Consider the following 21,384-nt stretch of genomic DNA (forward strand, 5'->3'; position numbering starts at 1 on the left):
TATTCTTTTCTTTCTTTTTGGCATGTGGATGTCCTAGCACTATTTGTTGAAAAGACTGTCTTTGTTCCATTGTATTACTTTTGCTCCTCTGTCAAAGATCACTTGGCTATATTTATGTGGGTCTATTTCTGAACTCTCTATTCTGTTCCATTGATCTATTTGTCTATTCTTTCACCAATTCCGCACTATCTTGCTCACTGCAGCTTTATAGTAATTATTGAAGTTGGGTAGCATCTGTCCTCTAGATGTGTCCCTGTCCTTCAATATTGTGTTGGCTATACTGGGTGTTTTGTCTCTCCAAATAAACTTTAGAATCACTTTGAGTCTACTTTACATGCCAAAGAATCTGTTTTTTAAGTACTTACTACTCCATACTGGAAGCAGAACACCTACAGCATATTTATGGATGTTACAAGTTTGGAAGAAGTAAAAGAAAGAAAATTATACCAAACAGGTCAATAACCATAATCATAATAATTTTGATAATAATAATAATGTAACCACTTATATCACACAGAACATTCTTATAAAGCCTATAAAAGCATCTACACTATTCATTTGCTCATCTTTTTCTTTGTCACTATTGAGTAGAATGAATTTATGTTGTGACTGTTTTCTTTTACATACTAGGGAAGAATTTTCTTTTTTTTTCAATGAACATATTTGTATTTTATCCTGACCTGATATGTCTAGAAATTGTAATTCTTCCACACTGCACTACTTCAACTTTTCTGTCCAGTATTCTGGCAGTCAATTTCTTAATCATACATTTACAAATAAAAATAAATGTAGTACCTCATTAATATTTGGTGACACATTTGTAAATAGGGTATAGAAATGCTGTGCTAATGTTTTAATGACATGACCTTCCTTTAATCCCTACATTATCTTTCTAATTCCTCAAATTGCTTTGTTAAAGGCATTGACTTTGAGGTAGAATCATCTGATTTCATATTTCAACTCCCATCTTCACCATTTATGCAATATTTTGCAAGTTATTTAACTTCTAACATGCTTAACTTTCTTTATATATAAATTGTAATAGCAAAAATGTATTTCATTAGGTTGACAAAATTTAAATAAGAAAATGTGGTAATCTATCTGACATAGTACAAGGTGTACAGTAAGTATTCAGTAATCAGTTATTTTCCCCAAAGAACAAATATCTTTAATGTGAAACATTCTGTTACAGCAGAGTTTACTTAAACTGAAAATCAAAATTTGTCTTAAAATAAATAGTAAAAGTAAAAATGACATAGAAAAAAATGTTCAATGAAGTTTAATTGTTTTGTGGAATCATTTTAAACTACAGATAAGTTATATATTGCACATACAAGTTTCTCTTTCCCTGAAAAAATGTAATGCATATTTTAATGAAGTTTCATTATCTTAGTGAGAACCGTGTTAATTTAACTGCATACTTAATTTCTGGAGAAAAATGACCTGAATACTAATGTTCAGATTTACCTGTTATTTAGATTTGAAGGTGAATACTTTTAGCAGTTGAGTACGGGATTTACATTGGCAGCTGTTTAAATCTCATAAAGGATAAAAAAGTTTTGTCATTATGCTTAATAAAGTTCAGTTCTACCTAGTAAGATTTGGGAAATTTCCTCATATTTGCAAATAATGTTAACATTAAAAATTGTTTTGAGAACATATTTATAGCCAAAATTTTATTACGGCTTTTATTCTTTGTACTTATATGTACATTAAAATAATAATCCCCCCCAGATTTGCATATGACCTAATGGTCATGAACTAAGTAAATGTGCCACTCTAGCTTAGAATGTCAGTTTAGACAAGTCACCTGCATCATCAAGATTGAAGATGGTGAAAACAAGATGCAAGTTTCACTTTGTTCTCATTGATTCCAGTTTGTCCTTGTTCTCCCTAACTTCACAGGCACCTACTTACTCTTTCAGCTGCTAGTTCAGTTGACTTTTAGCAGCTTTAAGATTGTCACCAGATGCAGAGGCAACAGCATTCAATAGACTTCTCTAACAACTGTGTAAAATCAAATCTCTGTAAGTCCCTTATTCTCTATTATTCATTATAGCTCTACTGCTCTGATTAAACCTAACTTAGGTGTTCGGTCCCGGTTTAATCATTTTGCATGGATAATACTAGACTAGACTGGAATTACTCAGAGTGTGTTAGCTGGACAAGATAATGCTTAAAGAAAGAGTTCTGTAACCAAATCGCTTTAGGAAACATTGTATTCCTTTGACATCCTGTGATGCTATCTATTGGTAGAACACAACTAGAGGGCATGGTAGCTGATGCAATCTTTACAGTTAAGTCTCCTGTGGCACAGAGACATATACAGAGTGGATTTCAAGGGGCAAATGCAAGATATCCAGCACAAACAAGGAATCATTTTATAATTAGTGCACTTTATTTAATATTGGAATTGATGATCTCTCTAGCTCTAAAATTGTGTGACCATTTTATCTATCACATTATAATTATGCTGTTGGGAATGTGTCAGAACAATTTTAAAAGATCTTTTAAATATTTCAAAACTAGTACGCTGAAGAGATTTTAAACAACATGAACAGGAAAATAAGAAATGAAAATCACCATCATCCCATGATCTGTAACTAGTCATAAAATGGTAGTGTACATTTTTCCTTTCTTTGTATTGTGTATGTATGAACTGCTTTTACAAAATACCATTTTACAGTTTTAACTTAATAGAATATTATGTATAATTTTATGTTATTATTTTTGTTTGATAACATTGCCTTTAATGACTGCATTGTAATATATTTTGATATATATTAGAATTTATTTTTACCAATATTTATTATTACATATTCAGTTTGTTTACCTTTTCTTCTTTTATAAAGAGCACCACAATAAGTATCCTTATGAAAAGGGGCAAAACTTAAAGCTTTTTAACATCCAATCTACATGTACTAAGCAGAACAAATGTGTAATTAAGGAGAATAAGTGATATTTTTATATAACTGGTATCCCCAGGTTAGCACATGCCAGCTGAACGTACCATCATCATTTTATATTTGTTTCCATATATTTTAAAGAAAGCTACTGGATCAGAATGTGTTGCGTTTTAATGGCTTGGAAATGAATTTTCTTTTCAGGCCCTGCCCCAGCTTTCCTGAATTAGAATCTGTATGTAAACAAGATGCCCAGGGGATATTGTATGCACGGGAAAGTTTAAGAAGCAAGTTTTATAGTGTTTAGATTTCCTAACTACTTAGTACAATTTGTTTTATTCTTTTTTGTTGTTGTTTTTTTTTTATTGGAGCATAGTTGCTTTAAAATGTTGTGTTAGTTTCTGCTGTACAGCAAAGTGAATCAGCCACACATATACATATATCCCCTCTTCCTTGGATTTCCTTCCCATTTAGGTCACCACAGAGCATTGAGTAGAGTTCCTTGTGCTATACAGTTTGTTCTCATTAGTTACCTATTTTATACATAGTAGTGTATATATGTCAATCCCAATCTCCCAATCCATCCCACCCCCCGGCTTTGATATATATTTAAAAAACCCAACTTCAGAAATATTGTTAGGGTACTTTCCCATTACAATTTCATATTTCATTATTTTATGTTTTGCTAGTCTACTTAGAAAAAGGATTTCTTGCTCTTAATTTGCAATTATTTTGTTTTAGTGATAGTGAACATATTTACATGTTTATTAGACATTTGTATAGTTTTTTGAGATTGCCCAAGTTCTCTGTTCACTTTTCTTTGAGAATGTTTTTAATTTTTCCTAATTTTAAAAATAATTATTTATATATTAAGGATAACAATGTTTTATAATGCAGATCAAATAGTTTCCTTAATATTTGCTTTTGTTTCTGATGGTTTGAGGTTAAAGAACAATTTTTTAATGTCATTCAATTAATCAGTCTGTTCTCTTTCTCACTCCTGAGACTATATATATATTACTAGGTTCTGATCATAGTACCAATATGTGGTGGTAGATGTTCCTACACCCAACAATCAGTTCTCTGACACCAGCTGGGTTGTCCTATAATTCAACTCAGTTCTCATACTACCTACACAGAATTAGCATCAGATTCCACAAGTTAAGGGTTCAGTACTACAAGACTGCTCCCATCGCCACTTCAAATGTCAATTGAAATTCGAGGTTGTCCCCTGAGCTTCTGACTGATCCAGGATATAGATTAGCGATTCCAATAACCTTCTCCTTGTATTTGGCTAATTTGTGAGAGTGGCTCTCAGGACTCAGGGGGCCAGTTTACTCACTAGATCATTGATTTATTATGAAAGGAGATAACTCAGGAGCAGATAGATGGAAGACAGGTATAGGGCAAGGTATGGAAAAAGGGCTTGGAGCTTCCATGTTCTCTTGGAGCAAGCCACTTTCCCCATATCTTCACATGTTCACCACCCCAGAAGTTCTCCAAACTCCATCCTTGTATGTTTTTATGGAGGCTTCGTTATATAAACATGATTGATCAAGTCAAGGACCATTGGTGATTGATTCAACCTCCAGGTCCTTTCCCATTCCTGGATTGGGACTGAAATTTCTAACTCTCCAGTTTGGTTCTCCTGACAACCAGCCTTCATCCTCAGGTATGTTCCAAAAGTCACCTCCTCAGCTTAACAAAAGCCAGCTTTTTTGCTCTCATTTCTTAGAAAATCCTAAGGATTTTGAAGTTTGTGCCATAAACAGGGACAAAAGATCAAATATATGTTTATTATAAATCACAATATCACAAATATTTACTCCATTTTCCTCTAGTACTTTTGTGCTTTCTTTCTTCCCCTATTTTTAAATCTATAGTTTATGTGAAATCAATTTTGATGTAAATTAAAAGTTTAAACTAATTCCTCTTAGATTAGCTAGCTGTGAACACATGATTAATTTAATAATCTATTTTTAGTTTGCACCTGAAAAATATCTTTATCATATGAATTAATATTGTATATACATAAATTTGTTTCTATACTTTCTGTTCAGTTCCTGCATGTCAATACTATGCTCTTACTTAATTTATAGTTTTATAATATATTTTGTATCAGATAAATAAAGTCCCTTTAGTTACTCATTATTTTCAAAGTATATTTTTCAAGATAAAATATTGAATACATTAAAAATGTTCAGAAAAATATCAAGTCGCTTTTTGGTTCTACCTGTCTCCCATTCCAATTGTGGATGTAATGACCAGCAGAGTGTGCTTCAACCAAAACCTAACATCTGAGGTTGGACAGCACCTTGCCTACAAGCCCATCTCCTTCCACTAAGCTTTGCCTATTGGTGTTGCTGTCAGCATGCAAAGAACTAAATATCAATGGGGCAAACCTCTAACCATGAAGATTTGGGAACTACTGCCTACAGTTTGAAACTACTGGATACATTCTATTCTCTTTCTTGCCCTTAATAAAGATGCCTGCAATTCAGTTTATACGATATTTTAGGATGACGATCCCACAGGAGAGAACAGTCAGTCACAGGGGCCTCTAACTAGATAATGCATCCCTCCCTCATCCACTATCTCACTCCCCTTGGCCTTTGCTCCTGTTTCCTGGGATGGGACTCCCCAATAAAGTAATGACACAAAAGCCACATGCCTCAGGCTCTACTTTATGAAGAACTCGGGCTAAATTAGCATTTAAAAAGATTTTTTGTTTGTTTTAGAAATACTGTTAAATATTTTTCTAAAATTTAACCTATATTATATAAATATGACTTATTATTATAATTCTAAATTAATAATGAAAAATAATTGAGACAATATTGTATTTTTTCAATCACAGTTTTAGTAAGAAGAGGAAAAAGAATTCCATCTTATGAATTATAGAGCTTGGGTATTACCACCTGGGTTTTAAAATTTTAATAACTACCAGGGTGAAACAAATGTAAAGTGCAAAAATGTATGAATCTACATGTGACTGAGAGGCACAGAAAAATTGAGCTATTTAGCAATGAAGCAGCAGCAGAACTACTCAAGAAACAGACCATGAAAAATAAAACAAACCCTCTGGGTTGCTTTCTCAGTTTTTGCTTTGCTCAGTTGTATTAATGAATTTGTAAGATTAATTTTCAACCAAAGTTTTCATATCATTTTTAAACAAAATATACCTCTAGAGGATGGAAGACAAAAAGGAAAATCACCACAAGCAAAGAACATAAAAATTTTTGTGATCAATGTGCATTGTTTTATTGAAATATTAAAAACCACTTAAATTGTATATCAAAGAAGATAGCTAAATACATCTATTGATAACTGGAAGTTTAGCAGAATAAATGCTGAATTTAAACACTTAAAACTTCTGTATATCATTCTTAAGTGACATAAATGACATTATTAATATTATCTATTTGTAATGAAGGTAATGTCAAAAATCTCAATTTCAAAGCCTATTTTCTTTTTATAAGAAAAAGAATTGGTGGTTAAGAAGAATTTCTTGAATCTTGTTTTCTATTTTTCTTTATAATGTAATGACTAATATTTATAAAAAGAATTATGGTCATAAACATAAGAAAACACAATCCCTGCTCATTTCCCATAAAATGAAATTTCCTTATATGTTATGGTCAGAATAACTTAAATTCATTTTTATCAGAATGTGTAGTTTCTGGAAGAAAAGGGGCAGGAGAGATCATTCATTCAAAACATTTGCTGCCAGACCACTTTTATGTCAGGCACTTGTAGAGTGACTATTGCCTTTCTTGGTTTGGGACAGCCCTGTTTCATGCCTGTTCTCTTAGCATAACTAGTAATAGTTCCTTCTTATACTCCCAAGGTGTCCTAGTTTAGACGATAAACTATATAATCAAACTAGATACTGTCCTGTGCTGGGAAAATAACTAAATGTGTAAACAAGAAGCATATCTGGTAGTTATAGGTGCTATGCAGTATAAGGGTTAGCTACATTAGATTGGGGAGTTTTGGCCAGCACAGATCCCAAAGCAGAGAAGATGTTTAAGCTGATACCTGGAGCTAGAAGTATGAAGATCTGGAGAAAGAATTCAAGGGAGAAGGAAAACCTAGCAGAAATATTCTAACGTGGGAGCAAGTCGTCAGAAGAACAGAAAGAAAACCAGTATGGTGGCAGAGTGCAATGAAATGATGGTAGATGAGCCAAAACAAGTCACAGTGGGTAAGCAGGGGCCAGATTGCCTGGGGCTTTGTAAGCCAAAGTAGAGAATGTTGATTATATTCTAAATGTGATAAGGATCTATCAGAGAGAATAAGTCAGGGAATGATGTAACCTAATTTATGTTTTAAAAAGGCACTTTAACTGCAAAATGGAGATTAGATTACAAGGGCAAGAGAGAGCAGTTGGAAGTAAGAGACAATAAGGATTTGGGCTAGGATGCACGTAGTGGCTTGGACAGGTTTAAATGGGTTCAGGAAGTCTTTTGTAGGAATACTTGACACAAACTTGCTGACTGATCAATGGGAAGAGTTGTGAGAGAAAGAAAAGAAATAGCTCATGGAGTTTTGGCTTGAGAAATTCAACACATAGAGAAACCACTTACTAAAAGCTTAAGAAATCAAAAGACTATCTTGTGAAATGTGAAAATTATATTAAATTTAAATATCAGCGTCCAAAAATAAAGTTTAATTAAAACACAACCACAATCATTTGGCTACCTATTACCTATAACTCTTCAGCCTAAAATGGCAGAGAAGAGTAGTCAAAACAGAGACCATGTATCCACAATATTTACACACTGGCTCTTTACAGAAAATTTTGCTGATCCCTGGTAAATAGCACTCTTGCAATTTTGTGAAAGGGGGAGACAGCTGGTTTTGGAAAGGATTTGAGAGAATGACTTTTTTTTTAATGAAAGACACTTGAACATTTTAAAATGTTAGAAAAGAGTCAGTAGAGAGGAACAGAAAGGAAATAGTTGAAAAAATTAGATAGTGAGGAGGAGAAGGACCCAGAATAGATGAGAGAACATTTAAAGACAAAATCGTGTATCTGTCTTTTGGATCTTGGAAAGAAGGTAGTGATTGCAGTTACAGGTAAGCATGGAGATTTGGTAGCAGAAAGAAGCTTCTGGTTTGATAAATATTTGATGTTGATGTGGAGGAAGGTATGCCCACTTTAAGTTTCCCTTTTTGCCCCTTTTGCAATAAAATGAGAATCTGAAAATATACTAGTAGGGTCATAATCTCATTCAAATAATAAAATTCCGTGATCTTAAAAAATATCTACAGTGGAAACGTAGGATATTTTTCAAAGTTTCAAATTTGTTCTAGCATAAATATTTTGAAAATAGAATATTCATAAGCCTGATCTTCTGGTTGAACTTTTCCATTAGTAACACAATACCGGCAAATATTTTAGGGAACATTAAAAGGTTTGTAGTGATAAAATGCCTTCCATGTATTCTCAGTTCACTGATTTAGTGCCTGCTATGTTTCCTTTGTAGCACTCAACACTGAAAACTTCACTTAAAATTTTTTTACAATAAATAATTTAATGTAAAGATTCTCATTTCCCATTTATTTTTAACATATTTTGATGAAAAAAATCCACTAAATGAATTTTTAAAAATGGCATCTCCCTGAATGCCTTCTGATAATGGAGCATAAATATTTAGAAGAAATAAAGATGAGAATTTAATTGGAGTTTTAAAAAAGAACAATTGAACCATGATGAGTTAATGTCTCTGTTATGGAAACTAGAAATAATATTTTATTCTATTTAGAAGATTGTGTTAGTTTGGCTTCAATGAGGAACAGAACCAAAATGGAATTACACATGCAAATATACTGTGGGGAAAAAAAATCTGTGAAGAATAAAGTGGGAGGGAGCAGAAGCTGTTGGGGTGAGATTTCAGACCATGATTCAGGTCTGACACCTGTGGAAGAGGAGTCAGAAGGAGAAAGATCACAAGATTACTGAACTGCAGTGTAGTTTTATATTAGATTTTTAGGGCTGCCATAACAAAGTACTAAGGTTGACTGGCTTAAACAACAGAAATTTCTTTCTTCACAGTTGTGAAGGCTAGAAATACAAAATCAAGGTATCAACAGAGTTAGTTTCTTCTGAGGCCTCTTTCCTTGAGTTGTATATGGCAACATTCTTCCAGTGTCTTCACATGGTCTTTCCTCTGTGTCTGTGTCCTAATCTCTTCTTCTAGAGACTCCAGTCATTTCGTATTAGGGACGACCCATATGACCTAATTTTATTTTAATTATCTCTTTAAAGACTCTAAGTCCAAATACAGTGACATTTTGAGGTACTGTGGGTTAGGATTTCAACATATTGTGGGGAATGCAATTTAGCCCATAACGAGTGCCTAGAAAAGTTTAGCCAGACTAATGAGAAGCCAAATTTGTTGAACAGTTTCCTGTTTGATAGAAAAGGGCCAGCATTAATACCCTTATCCTGCTCAGTCATTGCCTGGGAGCAGTCCCTGGGAAGAGTGGCATCAGCACAAATATAGTTTTCGATCCATAGGAACAGCAGCAGAGGTCATCAGTAAATTGCATTCCTTACAGCAGAAAATTTGACCAATGTGCTTTCATGGCTATCACAAAAACAAATCTAGTATTTGTAAAGTGAAGGACAATGTCTTAAGACCCTGCGTTTTTGTTTTACAAAAATAAAGACATTGAATTGCCAATAATATTTTACTTTATTAAAATGGGCATTAATAATAGCAAAATTCATATTAGAGTTAAAAACATCCCAGACTCTTTCTAAATATTATAAAGTCTGAACTGTAATTTATAGAGTAGTATTGGAAAGGCTTACAGTCTATACATGCCTTTGGAATAGAGCAATGATCTGCACATTGACATAAGAATCTTGTTCATCAGAAGAATGAACCAAGGAATCCTGGCAGCTACCAGAAGCTGGAGGAAGCAAGGAAAGGACTTTTCCCTACTCCTCCCAGAGGGAACAAGACCCCTACTGACACATTGATTGTGTCCCGGTGGTACTGATTCTAGACGTCTGGCCTCTAGAATTGTGAGAGAATAAATTTCTGTTATTAAGTCACCAAGTTGTGGTAATTTGTAACAGCAGTCATAGGAAACTAATACAAAAGGTATAAAGCAAAATTTACTTTGAGCAAACATTAGTTTTAGTGCTCATCCTAAATGCAAGTTTTAACAGAGGTATGGTAAACTGCTTTTCAAAATAAAAATTTTTGTCGAAATGGTATGTCACTGACAAATGACATACTATTTAGAGAGAGTAAATTCATTCAATAAATATTTGTGGTCCAAAATATTTAGGGCATATAAGATTTCTAGCATAGACCTTTGCATATCAAAGAGTTTATGAAATACTATTAGTTATTAGCCAAGATCATGAGACAGATGAATAAAACGAGAGTCAAATTTATCATATTTCAAAGGAACCATAAATGTCATATATACATCATAAAACTCACACTGACATGGCCAGTACCTTCTTTCTTGGTATTAAACTTGGAACCCCAAATAATAATCAGCAATTTGACTGATAAGTAAATTAGAACAAAAAGAGTTAATTAGATGAATCAAATATTTCTCATCACATCAAATTAGCCTGAGACACCATCTACACATTAGAATGGTCTTGAGAATAGAACTTTAATTTCCTTGTTTAAGGCTTGGTCTCTCCTAAATAGCATTTAGATGTGCCCTGCAACAGTTATTTCACTTTTTAAAAAAAAATTCCTCCATAGCTCCCAATGTCTCTTTATGATTAACACAGTTGTTGTTGTTTAAGTAGTTATCATTACTGCATTCTAGTCACAGTTAAGTCTAGTACCTTCAGGAGTGGATAACCTGGGCTCTAGTCCCACCCAGACCACTTCTTAAGCTTTTTAATATGGGAATCTTCTCTGCTTTTGTTTCCTTTTCTATAATTTGGGTATAGTAACTGGACCTATTTATTTTTGTAAAAATGTTTTGTTAAAGAATGAAATGCATGCAAAGCGGTTATCATAGTACCTGGCATATAGTGGCTGATAAAAATGGCTACTATTGGTAAGACATAAAGTTTATTAGATTCCTGCTAGTTCTGAGTTATTCTGCTCCTTTATGTATTTCTGTTTATTGCCATGAATAGTATTTATATGTTGAATTTATAGTTCAGAAGTCAGGGGCAATTATATTTACAACTTGAAGAGATATCATATTTTAGCCTCTAAGAACTAAGGCACTTTTCACAGATCTGTCACTTAATCCCAGACAGTGGTTATTAAGATTAGTAACAATTTATTTTATTATGTATTTTAAGTATCTTTTGTCTCTCCATATTAGAACGTTGGTTCCCAAGGACAGGGGTCTTTGTTTTGTTTGCTGATATTTCCAAGCATACTGTAGGCCCTCAATAGATATTTATTGAATGAATGACTGAGGAATATGGCATAAATAAGTTCCAAAGGGAGTGCACATTAAAATTTCACAAGCCCTGTACCTAAAGAGTGACTTTTATTATCTAAAGAATACCAAATGATAGATTCCTGAGTAGTACTGGTTTGATGCAGTCATGATGAAGACTTGTCTCATTTTCTACTATATCTAGTATTTCACATGTGGAAGAACTGGGAATTTAGAACACTTCACTTGCTTCGCTGAATTTTTGTTTTTAGAAAAAAGAATATTCACTCGATCTTTTTATAATATAATCATCTTATTTGTACAACAAAAAAACAAAAAAAAACTTTATTCAAATTTAGATAAATATTCTAGTCTGTGGAAATGCTAGGTGTTATGATTAATAGGTGAAAGTATATGTATGAAAGTTAATTCCTTATCTGACTTTTAAAATAGTTATGTTAAAGGCACATTTGAGAAAAGATCAAAGTCATAGAAAGAAGAGGTCATTTCTGATTTAATAATTCAAAAGGACAAGGTAAAAATAGATATAGATATTTTATCTAAGAAAAATAAGTTACAAATGATTTCTAAATAAGATTTATTTTAAGAGAAAAGGATCATTTTCAATTTTGTTTTGTTTTATATTTATTGAAATATAATGACAACAGATGAAAAATAGCAGTGCTCTGAAATGGATAGTACAGGTATAATAATGTTATTACAATTTTATTCCCAGTATAGGATTGGAAATAACAGAGTAGGAGATTTTTAAAAGTTAGTTCTGGGAAAAATAATGACAATTATTAAGTATGGTAGTGGATTTAGTATGAAGTATGATGATATACTATGCACTTCCAAATTTTGTGTTTTTTTCAGAAAAATTCCTTCAGAATTTGTCTAGTATTATCTCTCACCACATCTTTCGAAAGCCTGCTGATATAATTACTGAATTACTTGCTACTTCTTAAGCATACTTTGTCTTTTTTTTTTTTTAAGTTTTTTTTTTTTACCCGCAGTTGCATTTTTAATTAATTAATTAATTAATTAATTAATTAATTTTTGGCTGTGCTGGGTCTTTGTTTCTGTGTGAGGGCTTTCTCTAGTTGCGGCAAGTGGGGGCCACTCTTCATCGCGGTGCGCGGGCCTCTCACTATCGTGGCCTCTCTTGTTGCAGAGCACAGGCTCCAGACGCGCAGGCTCAGTAGTTGTGGCTCACGGGCCCAGTTGCTCCGCGGCATGTGGGATCTTCCCAGACCAGGGCTCGAACCCGCGTCCCCTGCATTGGCAGGCAGACTCTCAACCACTGCGCCGCCAGGGAAGCCCTGCTTTGTCTTTTATTCCTGTGAACATGCTGTCTCTTCTGTCTGAAATACAACTGAAATACTTCAAAAAAGTCGAATACAAGTTCATTCATGAAGATACTACGATAACTTTGGCAGAACGTATCACTCGTTTCAGTTCCATACACTTACATGGTATGTGACTATGTGTCAGGCTTTGTGTTAGGAGCTGTGGCTATTAAGATGGCGATGAGAATCTTTGCCTTTAGGAGAGTGTATCAGTCAGGCTTCACTCCGGGCAACAATAGCCCTTTTATTCAGTAGGGGTTTCATTCCAGATAACTTAAGTTACCGACTTACCGTTTTTATTCAGACCACCACCATCCATTCTCTAGTCATACTCTCATCTTCACTGTCTTTAAATTTAATGTCGCTAGATAACCAATCCAAGATTCCCTTTCTTGAGGATATGTTGTCTGCAACCATTTCTGCTATAAAAACTCTGTCAGGGCATAGTACAGGAAACAGAAACAACTCTAGGTATTCTGTGCGAAAAGAGAAATTGAATATAGGAAACCAGGCACTTATAAAGTCATTGGAAAGATGGAGGATTGGACTCAAGACTGAACCTCTTGAAATGATTCCTGATAAAGTACAGAACTGATCTGCCAGGTTGCTGTTCATTCTGCTAAGATCAGAAAGGTGGGGAATGGGGGGCCTGGCCCTGGAACACTTGGGTTCAAACACACTCAGTTGTAGCTATGATCCAGAGATCAGGAATTTGGGATCAGGAAGCCACTTCAATCCTGCTGCAACTGCATCTCAATCCCATGGAATCGGTAGCTGGGATTTAAAGTCTGGCTTCTGCCTCTGCCAAAGCTATATTTCAACACTTGCAAAGATAAAGACTGGAGACTAGAACACTGCTGCACAGTAACTTCTTGCTTGCCAGGAGAAAATAGTGAAAGAAACATAAAGATGATTTCTACTTTATCTTCCTTTAAATTTCATGAAAATGCAACTTAAAATGTGGCAGAATCTAATCTGAATCCAGAAACATACCTAAGTCTGCAAGGCAGGAAGATACACTAGAAGGGGTGGAAAAGGACCATATTCACCACAAGGATTTTACACTTTTGCATGTAACATAACCAAAAATATTATGGAAGGTGGTAAAATAGAAATTGGCACAGTGTGTTATAAAAAAGCAAAGGAAGAATCCTCAGTTTAGCAAGGTTTCTTAGAAGAAATAAACCTTAAATGAATCATGAAGGAAGAGCAAAAATAAAGTGAGTTAAGCAAAGTGTATAAAGGACATACCAGAAAGAGGAAGCCAGAAAGGTGTAGCGCCGATGATGCTTGTGATCTATCACCAAAAAATTGGTAATAGGTGATAGAGGTGAGGGTTGAGAAAAACGCATCCACGTTAGGGAAGTCTCCCGTATCCTGCTAAGGAGCTTGGGCTGCATTCTGTGTGTAATGGAGAGCCATCAAAGTCTTTACATCTAGTGTAACAAAATCAGATCTGTCTTATATAGACTATTCTGGCAGTAATATGGAAAAGAGATTAAACAGCTGGTTGGTGGGAGGAGACCAGAGGCAGGAGGAACAATTATTACATGCTAGCAGTTTTCCAAATGAGAGATAATGAAGTTTAAACTAGGGCATTTTGTGTAGCTCTAACACTTAACACATTTGATTTCAATTATGTGTGTATTTTTCTCTCCAGAAGATTGTAAAATTCTCATTGAATGATGCGGTCTTATTGAACACTTGTCCTCAGTATTTAGCAGAGTGATTTGGACATGATAATCTAACCAGTTAATCAGATTGACTTGAATTTAAGATTACTCAAAGAAAGTATTCACCAAAATCATATTAGATACGGAATTAAGATGGCAAGGTTTTTGAGTCTAACAATATGATTTTTCCTTTCTTCAACAAAATCCTGGGTGGAGAATGGAAAAGGAAATTAGTAAATTGCATAGAATTGTTACAATTCTGCTTTCAAATAGGATGTTTCTTAAAGTAATTATTGTAAATTAACATAATTTAAAAGAGTGATATATTATGTCAAATTTTTCATATGTTTTCTTCTAAGAGTTCTATTTGTTGGCTTACTATATCTGAGATTATATGAGTGGCTTTCTCCTGATTCATGCTTTGACTGGGGGCAACTAATTTAGTCTCTGTTCCTTATTACCAAACCTGAAAATTACCAAGTCAATGAACTACTTATTATATAATGCTTGAATTTTCTCAACTGAAATGGAAACCTATACACCTACAAAATATTACTGTTACACTGTAATATCAATAAATGTATTTAGTTAGTTTATTGAAAGTGACAGTGGTAAGTGGTTGTTTTTGAAGAAAATGATCGGGATGTTTTTACAGGAATTTTATCACCTGTCTTCATAGCTAAGAAAGTGAAATGAATAGGACATGTGTTGCTAGGATTTTAAGAAGCAACTGTGAAAAATGACAGAATGTGAATAAAGATAGATGGTTGGAAGGTAAATGGTAATGAACCAACGGAAAAAGGAAAGTGGAAGAAGAGTCACATTCCTTAGACTATTCTCCCTTATCTTTTCCTCTTTTCCTATAACAATTTGGAAACTTGGTTTAAAATTTTTTTTCATAAAATCTTTTATTATATGTCAACTTAAAAATAATTTCATTTAACTTATAGAAGCATCTTCAGTTATGCTTATTTTGCAGTTACGGATGTATGCTACTAATACATTATTTGAGCTTTGTTATTTCTTAGACATAAGTTATTAGAAAAAAATTAATTTAATTTTTTTCTGTCTTTCCACATCCACACTTAGCACGATGCCCTACAAGTGGTGTTTTTTAGTAGCATCAATTTTAGATAACATCAGAAAGGGCATATCTAGGAAACAAATTAATTTTGTTTTAGAGTTATTCTTTCCTGTCTCCTCTTCTCAGATTCTTGGCCTTGGGAACCTACTAATGTTCATTCATCCCTTGCCTGAGACTTTCACAAGCTAGAAGCAGTGTGAGTTTTGTAAAGTGTGATGTAAAGAGAATCAGAAAGCTTAAATTTGAATCATATGTCCTTCAATTAATAACAGCTTTACGTTATAGGCAAGTCATTAACATTTGTTGATATCTTTATCTGTAAGGAATCATACTTGCTTTTCGAATTTTGTATGGGGAGATAATTATATTATTACTTATACCTACCATGATGCAATCTTATTATGTTCCTGCCTCTGTGGTGAATACTTTACACATCTTATTTAACTCTCACAACAATTATGTATGTTGTGAGAGTTAAGAATGGTATCTTTTTACACACACATTGTGGATGAGAAAACTGACACTCATAGGTCAGTTACATTGTCTCACGTCACAGATCTAGTAAATATTAGACATGGAACTTTAGACCAGTTTACTCCAAAGCCCATGCTTGTAACACTATGCTGTACATAATGAAAACTCACTAATGCAATATAAAAACATGAGCTTTTTATAAACATTGACCTGCAGCCCTGAAGATTTCTTTACCTTGCTGTACACAAAATATATGCACTGAATTTTCTCTTATATTTCTTCTCCACCTCCAATTAAATAATTATTTTGCTCTATAACTTGTTCTAAATTTAGAGAAAATTTCTCTACATCTTTTCAGGTCACAACTGGCTAATCTGATAAACCAGTTTGTGATTGGAAAAAAGTAAGAAGTAAAATAGACCCTTCAGCAACGTGTAGCACGTTTTAAAGCATATACCACATTTTTAAGCAAGCAGCACACTTTAAGCATGTAGCCCATTTTTAAGAAAATACCCCCATTTTGGTCAGTGGGGTCATTGTTAGAAATTCCAGGTAACATGGAAAAGAAAATAGATAGCATCATCTCACGATGATGAAACATATATATATATATTTTTTTTTTAATAAATTTATTTATTTATTTATTTATTTTTGGCTGTGTTGGGTCTTCGTTTCTGTGCGAGGGCTTTCTCCAGCTGTGGCGAGCGGGGGCCACTCTTCATCGCGGTGCACGGGCCTCTCACTGTCGTGGCCTCTCCCGTTGCGGAGCACAGGCTCCAGACGCGTAGGCTCAGTAGTTGTGGCTCACGGGCTTAGTCGCTCAGCGGCATGTGGGATCTTCCCAGACCAGGGATCGAACCCGTGTCCCCTGCATTGGCAGGCAGACTCCCAACCACTGCGCCACCAGGGAAGCCCGATGAAACATATTTTGAGACAATTAGAGAGTAGTGATGCTTTTTGAAATGTAACCTTTAGATAAATACTGGGGAAATCAGGTATTGATAGCTACTTCTTTTGGTAACTGAAGTTTGATGTAATATAGCCTTATCCTTCAGGAGTTCATAGTCAAGGGAAGAGACAGGGAAAGGAGAAGAGAGATATGTATTTATAGAAATTCAAGGGATGAACGGGGTCAAGTTGCTGTGAGAGAACAATGAAGAAAAAAATTATTAGGGAAAGCTTTTGCTGAAGGGTAACATTTGAGTTAAACTATGCTGGCTAAATAAGGTTTTGCAAAGGACATTCTGGCAGTTCTGTACACTTGGCATGTGCAAAGCTTTTACAAGATATCTAGTGCTTAGGAAAATGGGCAGTTCCTAGGACGACTGCTCAAGAGAGTGGCCAGTATTATTTAGTTCCATATAGTTTAGAATTCTTTGAAAATAAATGAGTACAAGCAGAAATGGTAGAAAATGAGGTTCACATAAGACCATATAGACCTCTGCAGTCTCCTAAAAAGAAAATGGAACTTATTAATTATAATTAATAAAGGTGATAATCTGGAATTTACAGTTTAGAAAGATCACCCTATCACAAATTTGGATGAAAAAACTAGAAATATGGTAAATTGTTTTGCACTAATTATTATTTACCATGTGTCAGATATTGTAACAGTAATTTATAATGGACAGTTCCTTAAATCATCAAAACAAATTATGAAGCAATGATATTCTCCTTTTTGTAGATAAGAAAACTGAGAACCATCAAAGCTGATTTACAGAGTTATGGTAAGGTAATGGTGGCTTCAGGAATCATACCAAACTCTCTTACACCAAAGACATTCTCTTTTGCTTTTTGACTTTGTGTAAAAGCAATAATCAAGGACTTAATAAATGAATAAACTAGATCTACCACTTTAAGGATAGCAAAAAAGGCAATGGATTTGAAAGATATGAATAAAATTTGAATACAACTTGGCAATTTTCTTCACAAACAGAATTGTATAACCTCTACAGGACCATTGCTTCAAGTAAAAATAATAACTCTATCTTCAAAAATCTGGTAGAGAACAAAATGGAATTACTTGAAAGTATTTTGATCTCAGAGATAACTTTTGAAAATCTCTGGGTATAAAAAGCAAATAGAAGGCTTAAAACAATAAATTGTAACTGAACATAGAGGCAAATCCTGAACATAAATTGAATAGTCAGGTCAGGAATGTGATTAATCAATCTGAAGTGCACTCTAAAAAAGACATTAATAATGACTAATAAAAATGGTTACCAAGCACTTTCAAATACAAGGTGCCATACAAGGTTAATAATGATGATCACCATTACAACAATACGTTTCAATTGCATAGCATTTCTCATCTAAGGAGTTCAGAGAATTATGGAGATATTAACACCTTAATTCTGGCAACATCCTGAACAGGCAACAAATGTTCAATATTTACAGAGAATAATGGAATGATCCAAACTCATATAAGACATGATAAAACCACAGCAATAACCTTACATTTTAAATTTCTTCCCATATATGTCTTAAAACACAGAGAACAACGTTTATAAAATATTGGCATGAAAAGAATCCAGTTTAGTCATTTTTCCTTAACGTTTTCCTTTTTTCTTTCAACTATATTATGCAAAATTTCAAACATACAGGAAAAAAAATGACTAGAATAATACACACTTCTCTGCATATCACCTACTAATTAACATTCTCTGTCTCACACATATATCTTTGCTGATCCATTAAAAAGTAGTTGCAGAAACCTAAACCTTGCATCCCCCCAATATTTCAGCACACATATCTCCAGAATAAGAGTATTTAACATAACCACACTTTCATTATCATACATACAGAAATTATGCCTTATTTTGCCTACTTAGTGTTTCATGATCTTGTTATATTGACCAAAACTGATTGAATTAGCAATGATAACGCAGTAAAGAGAACCATCTACAGGCTAGGTGCAAGAAGTCCTGTAACATATGAGACCTGGTATTAAGTATTCTACCTATTAGAAAAAATTCAGTAAAATACAATCTTGAAAAATGTAGAATGTAAGTACACAAAAAGAGGACAGATGATGCAGAAGTAGATTAGAGAAAAACCCAGAGTTGAAGCAAAGGAAGTATATAGAGTAGTAGATTTAGAAAAATCAGAGGTAAGAGGAGCTGGGTCACGAAGTCACTAGAGTAGTAAGCACTAGGTGTCCACTAGACAAATGGGTTGGGTCACCAGAGCCATGGCTGAGTTAGTGAAATTACTGCTGATCCACTACAATTGCCGTTGAATCCAAAATAGCAGTGGCTATTGCTTTGAATCTTCATGAGAACTGCTTGGCTCTTGATACGCTTTCTTTGTTTCCTTCCATACATTTTGTCTTTATCTACTAATAAACCACATCACTGGAAAAAACCTGAGTATACCTATTTTTCCTTGTGACCTGAAAGTCACAAATTAAAACAAACTCCTCAATATTCTCTGCTTTCACAAACTTTCAGCTGCTGTGTCTTATGCTGCATGACCCAGAAGTGAAAACCTGATAGCAGTTTCCCTAATTCTGGCCTTCAAATAGAGGAGATATGACACTGTCATTTATTTATTAAATATTTATTAAGGAATTAATTATATTCCAGCAGCTTTGCTCTGGGGAAGATATCATCCATGTTTAATAGGGGAAACAATCAAATTGTTATAACTAATAATACAATCTCTAATGTGCTATAATAGATGATGAATTTAAGGCTGTGACATCAACAATAGGGTAGATAACACTTCTTTAGTGAGTTGGGAGAGGGTTAATAGAAGCCATAACATTTATGCTAGAGTTAACATAAATATGTAGTAAATAAGGAGTAAAAAGAGACTTTTGGGCGGAGGGATATTATAGTTATGGGGTTATTAAAGAGCCATATTATTTTAGAGAATGATGGAAAACTGGCTAGCAAAGAAGTGATAACACTAAGAAAAACAGAGGTTTCAAGTTACTTTAATATGACTGGATGATAGAGCTATGCTACAAAAGAGACCTAATATTTTAGGTCATTTGTACAAAAACTGCTTTGACTGTGAAGTGCTTCAAACTACTTTTTATTCAATAGCTGGCTATGTATTTAGACAAAGTGTGCCCATTTTTTTTCTGTAATTAAAATCAAATGAATTGGTTCACATTAGTGGATATAATATTTTTATGTTTATACTAAACATGTTTATTTTTAACATAATGTTTATGACCTCTTATAGATCTAATTGGTTTCAATTGACTATATCTGAAGTAATATGTTAATGGTTTTGATTAAAATTTCAAATGATACAGAGAAAGAAACATATTGCTAAATATGACCTTTCGTGCCTTAAGATTTTGGATGATGATTCCAAAGAGGAGTGGGGGTTAAATGTCCTCACATGCCAAAGAAAAGTCTCAGATAATCTACCATCGTGGTGACACTAAACTGCTTCTGAGACTTGTAGTCCTGCACCCACCTTCAGGTTATATAAGGGGAGAAAGAATAATCAAGAAGAAAGAAATAATTAGAATTTCTTTGGAGAGTTTGGTTGGAATGCTATGAGTTTAAAGGTGTGTATCCCTTTTTTCCCACTACCCAACCTGACATTCATCTTAAAGCAAATGGGGCAAGAGGAGTTTGAAGAGAATGGCTCTGAGAATATAAAATCTGTTCTCTGGAATTCAGAAGAACCAAGACTAGATTCTTAGTAGAAAAGTCTAAAGGCCAGAAATAGTTGGAACTGCCCCTGTTAGGAGAACAAGAGGGAAGGACTGAGCTTCAAGAGTTTGGCAGAAAAAAATACTATGTTTTCTCATGGGCCAGAGTAAATATTATGAAAGTGTTTGAGTGTTTGGACATGGATTATCTTGAATGGACCCTACCCATAATTTCAGACCTGCCAGAGCAAGGGTTAGAGCTATAAAAAGGAACAGTTAGTGGAGTCTTAGGCAACCAGTTGGATAATTGTGCTACATAATGGTGCAAAGAAAATTGTTGATAGGTGCCTGTGAAGAATCCTAAAACTGTTGCCTGAGAGTAAGAGCATTAGCAGTTAAGAATTAATATAGCCTTAATCTCAGTGTCTAGCAGGGAACCGACAACAAATGAACCCGGGGGACCTACTGTTGCAGCCCCAGCAGCATGCCATCACAAGGCACCATTACAAAGAAGAATATAGACGGCCTGAAGGACAACGCCTGGCTAGAGGACCGAGCAGAGTGCAGAAGGCTGGCCACCCTGTGCCTTTGGACTAGAGAATTTAACCCATCTGCATGTAAGTGTCTTGGAACTCTGGCCGAGTGTCAGGCCTGAGTCTCTGAGGTAGGAGAGCTGAGTTCAGGACATTGGACAACCAGAGACCTCCCATCCCCATGTAATATCAATCAGCGAGAGCTCTTCCACAGATCTCCGTCTCAACACTAAGACCCAGCTCCACTCAACGACCATCAAGCTCCAGTGCTGGACACGCCATGCAAAACAACTAGCAAGACAGGAACACAACCCCACCCATTAGCAGAGAAGCTGCCTAAAATCATAATAAGTTCACAGACACCCCAAAACACAGCA

This window comes from Balaenoptera ricei, chromosome 1 (genome assembly GCF_028023285.1).
Source record: "Balaenoptera ricei isolate mBalRic1 chromosome 1, mBalRic1.hap2, whole genome shotgun sequence".
Lineage (NCBI taxonomy): Eukaryota > Metazoa > Chordata > Mammalia > Artiodactyla > Balaenopteridae > Balaenoptera > Balaenoptera ricei.